General features: G+C 45.2%; 1 protein-coding gene and 2 pseudogenes across 1 annotated transcript in view; 1 reads left to right on the top strand and 2 right to left on the bottom strand.

The window, feature by feature from the left end:
* The window catches only part of LOC144484080 (uncharacterized), a 49186-nt gene that overhangs the window by 20954 nt on the left and 8922 nt on the right, over positions 1-19310 (bottom strand). The gene's annotated exons all lie outside the window — the stretch shown is intronic.
* LOC144484114 (uncharacterized) lies at positions 1196-15643 on the top strand (annotated as a pseudogene).
* LOC144484130 (5S ribosomal RNA) lies at positions 11215-11323 on the bottom strand (annotated as a pseudogene).

Genomic DNA, 19310 nt, shown 5'->3' on the forward strand with positions numbered 1-19310 from the left:
ACATACGGCCACTCATTCTTTATCTCCTCTAAGTTAATTATGTGTGTAATCTTTTTCCAATCCAGTGTTGCTTCCGTTTTTGTTATTATTCAAAGATTAGTTATTTTCAATCTTGTCACCAGGCAGTTTTGTCAGGGTAATTTTTCCAAGTTGTTAGTTATTACCCTACCTATGTTCCAACTCTCCTCTTATTTCTGTTCTCCACGCTGTTACCTCAGACCAGTTTGTTCAAATTGGTCTTTTACTTCCTCTATTCTAGCTGCTACTCCCCTTTCCTGGGGTTAAAATTCACTCCTGTGCTTTTGACTACTGTATTAGGTCAGAGAGTGATCTCTCACTGATCTCTCTCCCTCTCGGTTGACGTCCCTTACCCGAGGTCCTGGGTAGGTTTGGGCTGGCAGATTTTCCCACACTTACTCTCTTCTGGGCAAGTCGTGACCTGAAAAACCCGCTCCAAACCGCTCGACTTAACCTAATTGCATTACTTTAGCTTTCAGCCTTTTTCCCGTCTCACTTTTTACCCATTCACAGACAATACAGTATTCGCAGCGCGCTTTTGCATGCAAAAATTCTGCTCTTCGGATCAGACTCAGTCTCTCAAAATTTTTACACAATTTGGTTTTACCTGTGCAGGATATCTTTTTGGGTTGGGGAGATCCAGGACCAGCAGAGAGCCGGGCGCACCGGGCCTCGAGAAAACCCCTTTCTGACAACAAGGATTTACATGCATGCAAGTCTGCTTACCTTGTTGACAGAAGGCCGGCTGGGGACTTCTCGGTTCCGGTCGGACCACCGTCTCCGCCACTCCTTCCAGATGCTTTTCTGGGCGATCTCTCACCAACCCTGCTCGCAGCGCCAATTTTGTCGTGGTTCCCCAGGACGACAATTTATTCACATCGATTAAAACAGAGAGTCTGAGCAGTGATCTTTCAAGCAATAGACTTTATTTCGCAGCACAAGCAGAATAAAGTCGGGATCTCCGGAGCAATCCAAAGAGCCCTCAGGCTTTCAGTCTTTAAATACATTTCAGCTTCATATCTCAGGATTCTTATCTCACTTTTACATCCTGTCCTTGTTTCTTATCTTACTTTACAGCCTGACCTTGTTTCTTTGGCCACCATTGTTTTTAGTTGACCCTTTATCCGTTTTATTCGCGATTTGTCGCTCCCTGTTACATTTCTTTGTTTCTTAAACCATGGTGGTTATATCTCTGCCCTTACCTCAACTGTCTGCTTGCACAATAATCGTAGTTTTTGCTGACTTAGGCCGAATGTGTTAGAAAAAAACATCCTCTTTGCTGACTTAGGCCGAATGTGTTAGAAAAGACATCCTCTTTGCTGACTTTTATGGTCCAACATTAAGTTAGACCACTGAGCAGTATTCATTGTTTTCTTAAGTGACTATTGTCTGCTTTTGCTAATCAGTGACTGCCATTTACTTCCCTGTTTCCTCTGCCTTGAGCATGTCATCTATACTTGATCACATTAGGTCACACGAAGTTACTTTAGGTTACATTGGTTACATACCCATCTCACTACTCACCTAAATCTACTTTATCATTTCACTAAGACCTATGAATCTGAATTCCATACTAAACTCATACAATATCCAGTACAATTTCCCTTACACTCGCTCGGCCATTTCAGAAGCTGTTTGAGAGTCAACCACATTGCTGTGGCTCTGGAGTCACATGTAGGCCAGACTGGGTAAGGATGGCAGATTTCCTTCCCTAAAGCACATTAATGAACCAGATGGGTTTTTTGGTCAATCGACAATGGTTTCATGGTCATCAGTAGATTCTTAATTCTAGATTTTGTATTTAAATTCAAATTCCACCATCTGCTGTGGCAGGGTTCAAACCTGGGTCCCCAGAACATCAGCTGAGTTTCTGGATTAATAGTCTAGCAATAATACCACGAGGCTATCAGCTCCCCTGTTGTTATATGGTACAGATTCGATATATTATTTATAGCTCTGTAATAAAATACACTTATTATATCTGGCTGTGTAATTTTGGACTGCAGTTATATTATATATTTCCAACAATCTCTTCCCTCAGAGAATTGTTAGTGTCTAGATTTCTCTTCCATAGGGACCAGTGGAGGGATTGAATATATTCAAGGATGAGTTAGACAGTTTTTGAATGACAAGGGAGTCAATAATTATTGGGAACAGGCTGGAAAATGGAGAGAAAGCTCAGATGAGGAAGGATTTCTTCACTCAAGGACGTGGTGATGTTTTGGATTCTCTACCCCAGAGGACTACAGAGCCTCAGTCATCAAGAATTTTCAAGAGAGGGATTGATAGGTTTCTGGATATTGAAGATATCGATGGATATGGGGGACAGTGTGGGGAAAATAATGCAGAGGTTGATCAACCAATAATCTGAATGAATGGTTGAGCAGACTCGATGGGCCGAATGCTGACTGCAGCTCCTATTTGTTCTGATTTCTGTGCTGGACAGGAAGCAGTGAGCATGGATCTGTCAATCAGCCTCAATCAGCACCTTCAGGAGAATTGGGAGGGTGAATATTAGATACAGAAGAGTGAGAATGGAGGGAGAGTGTGTGGGATGGAGATTTACGGCTTTTGGGGAATGAGAGAGGAAAGAATGTTCATTAGAATCACAGAATTGCTGCGTCTTATCAACCGTCCCTGAGCTTTCACAATGAATCCCACTTCTGAGGACACCCTTATCTCTGACTTGTCTGTACTGCCGGCAGTCTCACAAAGCAGCTGCCTGTGTGCTGATACGGGAGGCCCTGCTCGGCAAGTTTAATGCTCCATGACTGTGTCTTTAATGAATGCTCCATAGAAACTAGAAATGTCGATTTGAATTTCGATCGTATTCTGAATTACGATGTTTTTTCTAAATTGACTTACAGGATATTAGACAAGGAGAAATCAGACAGAAATCTCCAACATCACATCGAGATCTGACAGAGTGACTCGACTTCTTGGGAACTGAATATCATTGGCCTTTGAATCTAGCAGGAGAAATGTTTGTTTAGCCTCTTGGCTTCAAAAGATTGTAAACATCACTGTGACTAGGAATGCACTGAGATACACACACCCGAGTGAGTGTGTTCCAGTGCACTGAGTGTGGAAAGAGCTTTAACCAGTTACACAGCCTGAAAATACATCGCAGCATTCACAGCGGGGAGAGACTGTACCCGTGTTCTGTGTGAGATTTAACTGATTGTTTAACCTGGAGAGTCACAAGGACACCCGCACCATGGAGAAACCGTGGAAATGTGGGGACTGTGGAAAGGGATTCAGATACCCATCTGTACTGGAAATTCATAAACGCAGTCACACTGGGGAGAGGCCGTTCACCTGCTCTGTGTGTGGGAAGGGATTCACTCATTCATCCCACCTGCGCAGACACAATCTCACTCACACCAATGAGAGACCGTTTAAATGCACTGACTGTGGGAGCGGATTCAGAAGCTCTCAGGATCTGGTGTCCCACCAGCGCACTCACACTGAGGAGAGACCGTTCAGCTGCTCTCACTGCTCAAAGAGGTTTAAATGGTCATCCGCCCTGCGGGTACACCAGCGAGTTCACACTGGGGAGAATCCATTCACCTGCTCGGTGTGTGGGAAGGGATTCACTCAGTCATTCTACCTGTGCAGACACAATCTCACTCACAGCAATGAGAGACCGTTTAAATGCTCTGACTGTGGGAGCGGATTCAGAAGCTCTCAGGATCTGGTGTCCCACCAGCGCATTCACACTGAGGAAAGACCATTCAGCTGCTCTCACTGCACAAAGAGGTTTAAATGGTCATCCAGCCTGCGGGTACACCAGCGAGTTCACACTGGGGAGAGACCATTCCCCTGCTGTGTGTGTGGGAAGGGATTCACTGCTTCATCCAGCCTGCTGAAACACAAAGCCACTCACTCCAAGGAGAGCCCCTTTAATGCTCTGCCCGAGAGGCCGGCTTCAGAAGCTCTCAGGAACTGATGATCCCCGAGCACATTCACACCGGGGAGAGGCCGTTCAGCTGCTCTCACTGTTCAAGGAGGTTTAGAATATCACCAACACTGCTGAAACACCAGTGAGTTCACACCGGGGAGAAACCATTCACCTGCTCGGTGTGTGCGAAAGGATTTACTCAGTTATCCAGCCTGCCCAGACACAACATCATCACACCCAGGAGAGACCCTTTAAATGTGGGCGCGGCTTCAAAAGCTCTCGGGAACTAATGTCCCACCAGTGAGTTCACACCAGGCAGAGGCTGGTCACCTGCTCTGACTGGGAAGGGATTCACTCAGTCAGCAAACTTGGTGAAACACCAGTGAGTTCAGAAGTGATGACAGTTCTGGGATTATTCTTGTGAATCTTTCTTGCCCCTTCTCCAGTGCCTCTGTTTCCTTTTTCTAAATGGAGATCACAAATAGAACATAGAACAGTACAGCACAGGAACAGACCCTTCAGCTCACCATGTTGTGTCGAACATGATGTCAAATTAAACTATTCCTTTCTGCCTGCCCTTGGTCCATATTCCTCTATTCCTTGCATATTCATGAGCTTATTTAAAACCCCCTTAAACGCCCCTATCGTATCTGCCTCCACCACCACTCCTAGCAGCGCATTCCAGACACCTACCACTCTCTGTGTAAAAAACCTTACCTCTCACATCTCCTTTGAACTTTCCCCGTCTCACCTTCAGTGCATGCTCCCTCGTGTTAGACATATCAATTCTGGGGGAAAAGATTCTATGTCTCTTATTTTATAGACTGTTGTCAGGTCTCCCCTCACCCTCCACCGAGAAAACAACCCTCGTTTGTCAGTCGCTCACACCCTCCAATCCAGGCAGCATCCTGGGAAACCTCTTCTGCACCCTCATCAAAGCCTCTGCATCCTTTCTGTAATGTGGCGACCAGAACTGAACGCAATATTCTAAATGCGGCCCAAACAAAGTTTTATAAAGCTGCAACATGGCATGCTGACTCTTGTACTCAATAAAGGCAAGCATGCCATATGCCTTCTTTACCAACTAAATATTTGTGTGGCTAATTTCAGGGAGCTATGGACTTGAACCCCAAGATCCCTCTGTACATTAACTGTATACTTATCCTTAATATTTGATCTCCCAAAGTGCAGCACCTCACACTTGCCCGGATTAAAATCCATCTGCCATTTCTCCGCTCATCGCTGCAGCTGATCTACATCCCACTGTATCCTTTGACAACCTTCTACACTATCTACAACTCCATCTAGTTTTGTGTCGTCCGCAAGCTTACTGACCCACCCATCCACGTTTTCATCCAAGTCATTTATATATATCACAAATAGCGCAGGTCCCAGTACGGATCCCTGCAGAACACCACTAGTCATGGACCTCCAGTCAGAAAAACACCCTCCACCACTATTCTCTGACTTCGATGGGCAAGTCAATTCTGAATCCAAGTGGCCAAGTCACCGTGAATCCCGTGCATCTTAATCTTCTGGATGAGCCGACCATGAGGGACCTTGTCGAAAGCCTCACTAAAATCCATGTTCACAACATCCACTGCTCTACCCTCATCGATCACCTTCGTCACCTCCTCGATAAAATCAATCCAGTCAGTAAGATGTTGACGGTGCTCCCACTGCAGTCCTGTGATGAAAATATAGACTGGTTGGTGAAATGTAGATAACAGGTAGAATTGATATCTAATGAGGACTTTATACTTTAGAATTGAATACAGGGCTCATTGTTACTAACGGGGAAAGAAGGGTTAAAACCCTTACCCAGAACCCTTTTCACACACACGTGGACATCTCTGAATCTGACGCACACCAAATGGAACGTTACACAAGGGACTGGAATTCACTGGAATTTCTTAACAACCTTTCAATAGAAATGTCCTGGTACCGACTGTGACAAAGGACACAACAGACAGCAAGAACCAGGAGGAACCTTTAACCCAGAGAATGTTAATAACCTTGTTCAGGACACCGGTGCCAGGCACAGGAGGATCCCAGGAAAAACGGAACATTTAATTTCTGTCTGTTTCACAATTCTAAATGTCTGATTCTTTAACAAAGGAATGTTTAAAAACAGCATTGTGATATTCCAAGGTCAACTGTGTCTGGGAAAGGGACACACTGATGTGTTTTTATTTTAAACAGGAGGATCCATTGAAAAGCAGCTCTGGACGGTACGAACACCTCCTGACCTACTTTCAATTCATTTCAAATCACCCATCACGTTCCGTGGAATATTCTTTATTCTTTCCTGGGATGTGGACACTGCTGGCAAAGCCCCAGCACACGTTGCTCAGCTCCTAATTGCCCTTGAATGGATTGACTTGCTCGGCCATTTCAGAGAGGCAGTTAAGAGTCACCCACATCGCTGTGTGGGTCTGGATTCACATGTAGGCCAGACTGGGTAAGGATGGCAGGTTTCCTTCCCTAATAGGGAGCATTAATAGGGTGAACTGGACAGGTTTTTACAACAATCAATGATAGTCTCGTAACGGTGACCATGAAACTAACTTTATATAATTCCAGATTGATTCACTGAACTCAAATCCTACCAGCTGCCTGTCCCCAGATCCTTTGCTGGGTCTCTGCATTACTCGGCGAGAGACATTCCCACTATCCCACCACCTTCCCCTGAATGGAATAGTTCACACAACCCTTAGTTAAATGGGAAGGAGAAACGAGAGAGGTTTTGACCTTTCACAGAAATCAGGCAGTCTGCAGTTAGCCTGGAAGCCGTCAGCTGTGGGACAAGGAGCTGTGAACCAGCTGTGGGATGAGGAGCTGTGAACCAGCTGTGGGACTAGAAGCCCAGAGGGCCATGAGGAACCAGGGCTTTTCCTAATGTTTAAATCCCTCCACAAGAAGGCAGTGAAGCTCAGGCTTGGTCTGAGGAGTCCACAGTTTTGAGATCTTAGAGGAAAGTTAGAAGGTTGTTTAGTGGGAAACTAATGGAAGGACCTCATAAAATCTTGGAGAATAGCTGGAACACGGAGAATTAAAAGTGAATTCTGGGGAGCTTTGACGCACCTTCCATATGTTCACAGGAACAGAAGTGAATGAACCTTCAAGATATCATGAAGTATTAGGGAAACCTAGGGGAAGAAGTTAAAATGTAGAACTGAGTTTATAACATAAGTCTTTCTAAACTACAGTGTTAAGTTTGTAGTGTTGATTTTTAATTTTCTTTTGTTTCATATATCCAATAAAGTTTGTTTTCGGTTAAATGCATACAATCTTGTGGTATAATTCTTACAGTAAATTACCAGCTTTTTGAATTTCTCTTTAAACATTAACGGTCCCAACCATAAAAATACACAGAAAATGTGTCAAACAAATCAAAGATCAAACAATATAATTTCCCTTACTTTGTATGGCTTTGCCAGCTCTGCCTTCAGTCCCTTTATTTTGGTTTAAAACACTGGTCTTAGACCCACACTTCTCCCCTTCAATTCTATCCTGTTGTCAGATATGGGTTTGGCTCCAATCTCAATTGTAATCCTGAAGTCAGTAACCCATTGGAATAAGTTGTGAAAGGAATCTGCAGCTCCTGACTAGTTACAGACCATTCCAGGTACAAGAATGTTGTCACAGAATTTATTAATTGTAATAAGTATAAAATCACAATATTTAAACACAGTGGATCAGTCCACTCACTCTGGAACACCAGCTCTCGGCTTCTGATTGACTGTAGCTGTCGGCTGTTCTGTTGACCAAAGTCTATCTTCTTACTTCATGTTGTGTTGTGTTGCGCACCGAGCTCCGGAAAATTGTCACTCATTAACCCTCGCTCACAACTATCCCTGTGCGGTATTCGCTCATTCAGCTTTGTCGCTCGTCTGCTGTGGTTCTGATTGGCCTCAGCAGCACATGATCAATCCCTGATTGATAAAATGGTGCATGATCAATGTTTGATTGGTCCCTGAAGGATATTGGTCATCTTGCTGATGTCACTTCATTAACTCATAGAAATCATCGAATCCCTACAGTGCAGAAGGAGGCCATTTGGCCCATCGAGTCTGCTCTGACCACAATCCCACCCAGGACCTATCCCCGTAACCCCACTTATTTACCCAACTAATTCCCCTGACACTAAGAGGCAATTTAACACAGCCATTCAATCTAGCCTGCACATCTTTGGAGTGTGGGAGGAAACCGGAGCACCTGAAGAAAACCCACGCAGACACGGGGAGAATGTGCAAACTCCACACAGTTGCTCAAGGCCGGAATTGAACCCGGGTTCCTGGTGTTGTGAGGCAGCAGTGCTAATCACTGTGTCACCGTGCTGCCCGGGTCACCTTGCTGATATCACTTCCCATTAACTCCTAACTGAGTTAATCCAGGATCTCAGTCACTTGCAGCAACATCCTTTTCTTTATTGCTTTTCTCTGCTGCTGTAGTAAGTTTAAAGCTTTTCCACTGAGATAACAAGGCAGCACAAGGTCATTTGTGTGTCTGCTTCCCTGTAATAAAAGGACGTGTGGTGTCACTTCCTGATGATTGATGTTTGTCAGGCTCATCGACCTAACTGATACATCTGAGGTGTGATGTTTCATTTCTTAGTGACTGCCGACGCCTGAAGCAAGTTACTTAAAGACAAATAACTAAAAGTACAAGAGATACACAAACTTAAACTAATACAGCAATTACTACAGAACATAGAAAATCTACACAGAAAGGTGACAGGTGTGCTAAAGCTCAGGAAGCAACATACACATTATAAAATACCATTTTCTATTCATACATTAACATGTTCATAAGAAATAAAAGTTGCAGAAAATACATCACAACATCACCATGACTGAAGCCAATAATCAAACCCACACTAATCTGTGTGTATGTTGAAGGAAAGTGACTATTTCTCTTTAAGTTAAAAAGCGAATACAATTTAAGACAGCATTTCTCCAGAATTGACTTCCACAATTAATTACAAGAAGCTTCACGTGTACCCTCTAATCCTGCCATCAAATGTGGATCATTTCAGTGGAAATGTGCTCTCCCAGGCTCAAAGATCATCAGCCACTGGAAGCAAAGTTGTGGGACCGGCCAGTCCAGCAGAAAGAAACTCTCCGACACTCCCACTTCACCTACTGTCAGAATGAACATGGTTCAGTCCTGGATGTGATTAACAGCGGCAATAACAGCAGAATCCAACCACTGTTATCATTTGTGAACTCGCTGGTGTCTCTGCAGGTTGCATAACAATGTGAATCCCTTCCCACACATGGAGCAGGTGAACGGTCTCTCCCCGGTGTGAACTCGCTGGTGTTTCATCACGGTTGCTGAATGTTTGAATCCCCTTCCACACACACAGCAGTTGAATGGCTTCTTCTCAGTGTGAACTCGCTGGTGTGTCAGCAGGTTTGATGAATCACTGAATCCTCTCCCACACTCAGAGCAGGTGAATGGCTTTTCCCCTGTGTGGACCCGCTGGTGTGTCAGCAAGTGGGATGACTGAATTAATCCCTTTCCACAGTCAGAGCAATTGAACGGTCTGTCTCTAGTGTGAACTCGCTGGTGTGTCAGTAGTGTGGATGAATTACTGAATACTTTTCCGCAAACAGGGCAGGTGAATGGCTTCTCCCCAGTGTGAACTCGCTGGTGTGCCAGCAAATGGGATGATTGAATGAATCCCTTCCCACAGTCAGAGCAGGTGAATGGTCTCTCCCCACTGTGAATTCGCTGGTGTCTCCGCAGTGTGGCTAAATCACTAAATCCCTTCCCACACTCAGAACAGGCGAATGGCCTCTCCCCGGTGTGAACTCTCTGGTGTGTAAGCAGAAGGGAGAATTGACTAAATCCCTTCCCACAAAGAGAGCAGGTGAATGGTCTCTCCCCAGTGTGACTGCGTCGATGAGTTTCCAGCTTTGATGGGTAATTGAATCCTTCCCACAGTCCCCACATTTCCACCGTTTCTCCATGGTGCGGGTGTCCTTGTGACTCTGCTGGTTTCACGATCTGCTGAAGCCTCGTCCACACACAGAACACAATTAATTTCTCTCCCTGATGTGAATGGTGCAATGTTTTTTCAGACTGTGTTAAAGCTCTTTCCACAGTCCGTGCACTGGAACACGCTCACTCAGGTGTGTGTGTGTTTCAGTGCTTTTCCAGGCACACTGATATTTAAGATCTCCTGAAAAAGACAGAACAGACAAAAATTTATCCTTCTAAATTGAAAGACTGATGATATTCAGGTTCCGATAAATAGAGTGAATTTGTGAGATCTGAGTGTGACATTTGGTTTGATATTTCTGCCTGCAAATCTTCACCTTCAGATATCCTGTAAAAGGAGTTTACAAAATGCATCACTGTCAGTACAGGATAGAAATTCAGAACAGACAATTCTAGTTTCTATGGAACATTCTTTCCTCTCTCATTCCTGTAAATCTCCATCCCACACACTCTCCCTCCATTCTCACTCTGCTGTATCTAATATTCACCCTCCCAATTCTCCTGAAGGTGCTGATTGAGGCTGATTGACAGATCCATGTTCACTGCTTCCAGAACTAAGAGACTTTTACCAAGAGTCAGGATGGACGTGTGTGGCTGAAAGGACCCCTTTGCTGTAATGACTCTATAACTGGAAGTATATAACATAGGTACAGAACAATATTACAAGAATAGAAATAAGAATAAATTACTTCATTGCAGAACCATAAATAATTTATCTCATCTGTGACAAAAAAATCACGAGATATATCTCTGTCCTATACTAATTTACTGTCCCCTTAAATGTCAGCCATCTCCTGGGGAAAGCAGCCCTTTAATTCTGAACATTAGGAAAGAGAACATCCTCTTAACCAAGCAAATCAATGTGTCAAGCTGAGGGAGCAAAGAACGTCAATGTCTTTAAGAGAGGGAGAGAGACCTGGGCCAACCTTTCCAGAGTCTGCACCCTCTCTGGATTCACTTCATAGAATCATACAATCCTATAGTGTAGAAGGAGGCCATTCGTCCCATCGAGTCTGCACCAACCACAATCCCACTCGGGCCCTATCCCCGTACCTCTGTGCATTTACCCTAACTTGTCCCCCTGGCACTAAGGGGCAATTTAACATGGCCAATCCACCTGACCCGCACATCTTTTGGACCGTGGGAGGAAACCGGAGCACCCGGGAGAAACCCACATGGGGAGAGAACATGCAAAGTCCACACAGACAGTGACTCAAAACAGGAATTGACCCAAGTCCCTGACGCTGTGAGGCAGCAGTGCTAACCACTGTGCCACCATGCCATCCTAAAGTCTACTACACCTGGTATTCCCAGGAGGTCTCCTATTCAAGTACTAACCAGGCCTGAGTCTGCTTAGCTTCCGAGGTCAGGCGTTTTCAGACTGGTATTGCCGTAGGCATTGGCTGATCCTTTTCACTTCCTTGAGTCTGTCGAAAGCTCAATCTTCATTCAGACAGAGAGCAGCAGCAGCTTTGCTGGGCAGGAATGAGCAGCTGAACCAGAGTCCTTCCGGTCCTCCAGAGTTCCCATTGGTCAATCCCCTGCAGACAGACAATGAGGGGCGGGACTTTGCCCTCCAGCCGCGCTGAGCTGTTGTCCATTGGAAAAGGTTGGAAGACCCGGACAGACAATGGTCAGTGCGCCGGCTTTGTCCCGGGCCCCGCCCCACACTCGCACATGCGCATTCCTCCTAAAAACCCACACATGCGCACTTTTGATTCACTGCTCCTCACCAGCTCTGGCCAATGGGAAGAGTTGGAGGACCGGAAGGATTCTGGTCCTCCAGCCAATCAGAGCGCGGGCCTTGTGTGATTGAAGATTGAGCTTCAGGCAGATTCAAACTTCCTCCTGTTTCAATTAAGTGCAAGCAATTAAGAGCGTTAGACTGAAGATCTAAAGATCCCTGGTTCAATCCCGGGTTTCAGCAGGGCCCCTTTGCTGGCTTTCTGTGCTATCTGCAAATTGGCACTGCATTCCTTTAAAGAGGCCAACATCTGTGAGTAAAACACTTTCTTTTCTCCCCCTTTCCATTTCTTTTCTCATTCTGGGGGAAATTGGGGACTTGCAGCAACTGAAGGGAAAGGAAGTGAATCCAGGGAGGGTGCAGACTCTGGAAAGGTTGGCCCAGGTCTCTCTCTCTCTTAAAGACATTGATATAGAAACATAGAAGATAGGAGCAGGAGGAGGCCATTTGGCCCTTTGAGCCTGCTCCGCCATTCATTACAATCATGGCTAATCATCCAACTCAATAGCCTAATCCTGCTTTTTCCCCATAACCTTTGATCCCATTCGCTCCAAGTGCTTTATCCAGCCGCCTCTTGAATACATTCAATGTTTTGGCATCAAACACTTCCTGTGGTAATAAATTCCACAGGGTCACTATTCTTTGGGTGAAGAAATGTCTCCTCAAATCCGTCCTAAATGGTCTGCCCTGAATCCTCAGACTGTGACCCCCGGTTCTGGACTCCATCGGGAACATCCTCCCTGCATCTATCCTGTCTCGACCCTTAGAATTTTATAAGTCTCTTTGAGATTCCCCCCTCATTCATCTGAACTCCAATGAAAACAATTCTAACCCAGTCAGTCTCTCCTCATACATCAGTCCCGCGATTCCCTGAATCAGCCTGGTGAACATCCTTTGCTCCCTCAGCTTGACACATTTATTTGTCTGTCGAAAAGGATGGTCTTTTTCCTCATGTTCACATTAAAGGGCAGCTTTCCCCAGGAGATGGCTGACATTTAAGGGGACAGTAAATTAATATAGGACAGAGATATGTCGAGTGTTATTATAAGGTACCCAGATTAGATATATTATTTATGTTTCTGTAGTAAAATACATTTATTATTTTTGCATTATAATATAATGCTGCAGCGATGTTATACATTTCCAGTCATAAAGTCATTACAGCACAGAAGGAATCCATTCGGTAACTCAAGTCCAGGCTGACTCTCTGGATAACATTCCAGTCCCATTCCCACTCGATATCCCCATTCTCCTGAAAGTTTATTTCCTTCAAGTGCCCATCCACTTTCATTTTTAAATAGAATCCATAGATATGGATGGAGAGTTACAACATTTTGGGAATGAAATAGGAAACAACTTTCCATAGAAACTAGAATTGTCTGCTCTGAATTTCTATCCTATACTGACTGTGATGACTTTTGCAAACTCATTTCACAGGATTTTGAATGAGGAATCACAGGCAAAAATCTCAACCGTCACATCGAGAAAGAGTCATATTCCTTGGGATCTGAATATCTTGTAATATAGAACTGTAGCTACGTTATATATTTCCAGACATCTCTTCCCTCAGAGGGTTGTTAGTCTTTTGGATTTCTCTTCCACAGGGACCAGTGGAGGCTGAGGATCATTGAATATATTCCAGTTAGACAGATCTTTGACTGACAATGGTGTCAAGGGTTATGGGGAACAGACAAGAAGATGGAGCAAAAGCTAAGATGTGGGGGGATTTCTTCACTCAAGGATGTGGGAAAGCTTTGGAATTCTCAACCCCTGAGGACAGTGAAGCCTCAGTCATCAACTATTTTCAAGAGAGAGATTGATTGATTTCTAGATATTGAAGATATCAAGGGATATGGGTTTAGTGTGGGGAGAATGATGCTGAGGTAGATGAACGAATTATCTCATTGAATAGTTTAAAAGACTCGATGAGCCAAATGGCCGACTGCAGCTCCTATTTGTTCTGGTCTCTGTGTCCAGGACAGGAAGCAGTGAGCATGGATCTGTCAATCAGCCTCAATCAGCACCTTCAGGAGAATTGGGTGGGTGAATATTAGATACAGCAGAGTGAGAATGGAGGGAGAGTGTGTGGGATGGAGATTCACAGCTTTTTGGGGAATGAGAGAGGAAAGAATGTTCCATAGAAACTAGAATTGTCTGTTCTGAATTTCTATCCTGTACTGACACTGATGACTTTTGTAAACTCGTTTTATAGGATATTGAAAGAGGAATCACAGGCCGAAATCTCAAACATCACGTCGAGATCTGACAGAGTCATATTCCTTGGGAGCTGAATATCATCGGACTTTGAATCTAGAAGGAGAAATGATTGTACAGTCTGTTGATTTGAAAAGATTTCAAACATCAGTGTGACTGGAAAAGCACCAACACACGGCCACACTTGAGTGAGAGTCTTCCAGTGCACTGACTAAAGAGCTTTAACCAGTCACACAGCCTGAATAAATATCACACCATTCACAGCGGGGAGAGACTGTACACGTGTTGTGTGTGTGGACGAGGCTTCAACTGATTGTCCACCAAAGAGAGCAGCAAGGACACCTACACCATGGAGAAACCGTCGAAATGTGGGGACTGTGGGAAGAGGTACAGAGCCCCATCTCTGCTGGAAGCTCATCAGCGCAGCCACATTGGGGAGAGGCCATTCACCTGCTCTCAGTGTGGGAAGGGATTCACTCGGTCATTCAACCTGCAGTCACACCAGCGAGTTCACACTGGGGAGAGACCGTTCACCTGCTCTCAGTGTGGGAAGGGATTCACTCACTCATCCCACCTGCGGAGACACCAGCGAGTTCACACTGGGGAGAGGCCATTCACCTGCTCTCAATGTGGGGAGGGATTCACTCAGTCATCCCACCTGCAGATACACCAGCGAGTTCACACTGGGGAGAGGCCATTCACCTGCTCTCAATGTGGGGAGGGATTCACTCAGTCATCCCAGCTGCAGATACATCAGCGAGTTCACACTGGGGAGAGGCCATTCACCTGCTCTCAGTGTGGGAAGGGATTCACTCAGTCATCCAGCCTGCAGGCACACCAGCGAGTTCACACTGGGGAGAGACCGTTCACCTGCTCTCAGTGTGGCAAGGGATTTACCCGATTATCCAACCTGCGGACACACCAGCGAGTTCACACTGGGGAGAGGCCATTCACCTGCCCTCAGTGTGGGAAGGGATTCACTCAGTCATTCAACCTGCGGGCACACCAGCGAGTTCACACTGGAGAGAGGCCATTCACCTGCTCTCAGTGTGGGAAGGGATTCACTCTGTCATCCCACCTGCGGAGACACCAGCGAGTTCACACTGGGGAGAGGCCATTCACCTGCTCTCAGTGTGGGAAGGGATTCACTCAGTCATCCCACCTGCAGATACACCAGCGAGTTCACACTGGGGAGAGACCATTCACCTGCTCTCAATGTGGGGAGGGATTCACTCAGTCATCCCAGCTGCAGATACATCAGCGAGTTCACACTGGGGAGAGGCCATTCACCTGCTCTCAGTGTGGGAAGGGATTCACTCAGTCATCCAGCTTGCTGACACACCAGCGAGTTCACACTGGGGAGAGACCGTTCACCTGCCCTCAGTGTGGGAAGGGATTTACTCGATTATCCAGCCTGCAGATACACCAACGAGTTCACACTGGGGAGAGGCCATTCACCTGCTGTCAGTGTGGGAAGGGATTCTGTGATTCATCCAGGCTGCTGAGACACCAGCGAGTTCACACTGGGGAGAGGCCGTTCACCTGCTCTCAATGTGGGAAGGGATTCACTCGGTCCTCCCACCTGCGGATACACCAGCGAGTTCACACTTGGGAGAGACCATTCAGCTGCTCTGTGTGTGAGAAAAGATTCAGTCTTTCATCCCGGCTGCGGAGACACCAGCAAGTTCACGAGTGATTCCAGGGGTTGGATTCTGCTGTTATTGTTTCTGCTCTCAATTACATCCAGGACTGCATTTTGTTCATTCTCACAGTTGGTCTTTGGGGAGGGACGGAGGGTTTCTTTCTGCTGGACTGCCCGGTCTCATGACTTTGCCTCCAGTGGACTGATGCTCTTTGAGTCTTGTTGCGAATACCCCCGGTTTCAGATTTCACACGGATCACAGAGTGACAGGGTGTTGGGAGATTTAGAGTCACTATTTTTGTTTGAAACCCTCTCAAATGCCCATCCAATTTCCTTTGTAATTGTTTATTGTCTCCACTTCCTCCACCCTCGTAGGCAGCGAGTTCCAGATCATTACCATTCGCTGCATCAAAATATTCTTCCTCACATCCCCTCCGGCATCTCTGACCCAAAACCATAAATCTGTGACCTCCTCATCCTTGTCCCTTCAGCGAATGGGAACAGCTTTTCTTGGTCCACCTTATCTAAACCTGTCAGAATCTTGTCCACCTCTACCAAATCTCCCTTCAACCTCCTTTGCTCCAAGGGGAACAACCCCAGCCTGACATTGACAATAAATATCAATCGAACAGAATATGTTAATACCTGAAATCAAATGGGAATGTTTAATTTCTGTTTTAAAGATATTGAGAATATATTGTCCTGGACAATAAAGGAATTGGAATAACTCACCTTGGGAGTGGTTGAATGGAATATATCAATCTGGTATCCATCTACATTCTCGTGAAAGTCTGGAATGTGTAGCTGGAAATCCCTCCCTAACAGCACTGTGGGTGTACTTACACCTCAGGCATTGTAGCAGTTCAGGAAGGCAGTGTTGGGGTTGACCACGGCCGAGGCAGCTACATACAGCCACATATTCTGTTATAATTGAAGGACAGCAGATTGAATGTGAGGCATTGTGGGACTGGACTATCTTGACCACATTCCTGTGACTGCTCAGTTTCTGCAATCACGGACTATTAAAGCTGCTTCGCAGGGCTCCAACAGAGGACCTGGTGAGAATATTTACTCAGAATGAGCTGAAATTAAACTGGGGCGGCACGGTGGTACAGTCGTTAGCACTGCTGGCTCACAGCACCAGGGACCCGGGTTTGATTCCCACCTTGGGTCACTGTCTGTGTAGAGTTTGCACATTCTTCAAGTGTCTGTGTAGGTTTCCTCCGGGTGCTCCGGTTTCCTCGCACAGTACAAAGAAGTGCAGGTTAGGTGGATTGGCCATGCTAAATTGCCCCTTTGTGTCAGGGGGACTAGCTAGCGTAAATGAATGGGGTAATGGAGATAGCGTTGGTGGGATTGTGGTTGGTGCAGACTTGATGGGCCGAATGGCCTCCTTCTGCACTGTAGAGATTCTATGAGATTATTGCAGGAACAGCTGGTGTTCAGCGGCTGAGAAACCTGGAATCTGTAAAAATGGGGTCTGACTAATCAACAAACGGGGGTAGGTAGCTGACTAAGAAGTTAAGAAGTGTTCTCAGGCATGTTTAAATTATTTTATCATAAATTTGTGATAAGAACTGTGAGGGACTTGTGACCTGATAGTTGGTGAAGTGACGGTATACTCCAAGTAGCACTGGACTGAAAAGCAGACCTCTGAGAGTAGATTCTAATGGTTATAATCTTACCCAAGCATGGCCAGTGAAAAATCAGAGTGGGGACCGGACAGGTCTTACCTGCCATTTGGAAACTAAGAACAAGAAACTTATCGATTAAAATTATGAGAGAATAGAGCCAACCTTTCGAGAGCTCTTATAAAGGGTCATCCAGATTCGAAACATTGGCTCTATTCTCTCTCCACAGATGCTGTCAGACCTGCTGAGATTTTCCAGCATTTTCTCTTTTTGTTTCAGATTCCAGCATCCGCAGTATTTTACTTTTATGATAAAATGATTCGGTCTGACTGGAATCCCCACGATCCTCCCGCAAAACAGAGGGAGTGGTGGCAAAGGGAGAAAAAGGATAAGGATGATAAAGTCTGGGTTCTGATTCTCCGAGCCCATGTAGAATAAACAAAACGAGTGAATCAGTTTATAAAGAACAGAAGTTACCCATCCCCAACAAAAACTGATCAAATTAAATAGGTTGAGGAATATAACAAAAAAAATTAATAGATGAAGTTTAAAATCATTTGTTTTGTTTTAAACTTGTGTAAAGTGATGTAATTGTGTGCCAAGTTTTTTCTGCTCACTCCCCGCCCCTTTAGGTTCTGTAGAAAAGTTAACCCTTTCAGCCGACAGTTCATTTGTTTTTAAATCGCCCGAAAACTCGTGTCTATTTTAGTTCATAATTGAAGATTTATGGGAATTGGCTAAGATGGGCTTTTGACATTTTTAAAGCATAAAAAAGTGATCTTGAGAAGGTAATTTGGTAGAGAGAGGTGGAGGGAGAGATGTTTACAGAGAGGTGTTGAGAGCTGTTGGTTTTACAAGTTATCCACGTTTTCAGAGCCGTCACTTCATGTCCTGGTCTGAGAGGGATGGAGAGAAGTCTGTTCAATTGTTAATGTTAAACTTTCTCTATTAACTGTTAATCGACACTCTGCTTTTTATCTTTCTGACTTGTTACATTTTTAATGGTTAATAAACTTTCTGAATTCACCATTTGAAGTATTCTTTCTTGCCATATGGTTAAGACACTGGAACCTGGTGTGATTTACTATTAGGGAGGTTATTGTAAACAAGAGAACACCCATAAATCTTAGTTCAAATAAATAAAAGAACTGACAAATGGAATGTTATCCTTTATTACGAGAGAAATTGAACATAGGAGTAAAGATGTTGTACTTCAGTTATGATGTGGAGATGCCGGCGTTGGACTGGGGTAAACACAGTAAGCGTTTTAACAACACCAGGTTAAATTGAACACAGGAGTAAAGATGTTGTAGTTCAGTTAGAAGTTTAACAACACCAGGTTAAAGTCCAACAGGTTTATTTGGTAGCAAAAGCCACACAAGCTTTCGGAGCTCCAAGCCCCTTCTTCAGGTGAGTGGGAATTCTGTTCACAAACAGAGCAGATAAAGACACAGACTCAATTTACATGAATAATGGTTGGAATGCGAATACTTACAACTAATCAAGTCTTTAAGAAACAAAACAACGTGAGTGGAGAGAGCATCAAAACAGGCTAAAAAGATGTGTATTGTCTCCAGACAAGACAGCCAGTGAAACTCTGTGGGGGTTACAAATAGTGTGACATGAACCCAATATCCCGGTTGAGGCCGTCCTCGTGTGTGTGGAACTTGGCTATCAGTTTCTGTTCAGCGACTCTGCGCCGTTGTGTGTCGCGAAGGCCGCCTTGGAGAACGCTTACCCGAATATCAGAGGCCGAATGCCCGTGACCGCTGAAGGGCTCCCCAACAGGAAGAGAACAGTCTTGCCTGGTGATTGTCGAGCGGTGCGAGAACCTCTCCGGCTATGTCGAGGGCATCCTGAAACCCATTGTACAAAGAACCCCCAGCTTTTGTCGCGACACGACGGAATTCCTACAGAAACTCAGCGCACATGGAGCAGTTGAACCAGGAGCGCTCCTCGTCACAATGGATGTCTCGGCACTCTACACCAGCATCCCCCATGACGATGGCATTGCTGCAACAGCCTCAGTACTCAACGCCGACAACTGCCAGTTTCCAGATGCAATTTTACATCTCATCCACTTCATCCTGGACCACAATATCTTCACCTTCAACAACCAGTTCTTCATCCAGACACATGGAACAGCCATGGGGA

This window comes from Mustelus asterias, unplaced genomic scaffold (assembly GCF_964213995.1).
Source record: "Mustelus asterias unplaced genomic scaffold, sMusAst1.hap1.1 HAP1_SCAFFOLD_92, whole genome shotgun sequence".
Classification (NCBI taxonomy): Eukaryota; Metazoa; Chordata; class Chondrichthyes; order Carcharhiniformes; family Triakidae; genus Mustelus; species Mustelus asterias.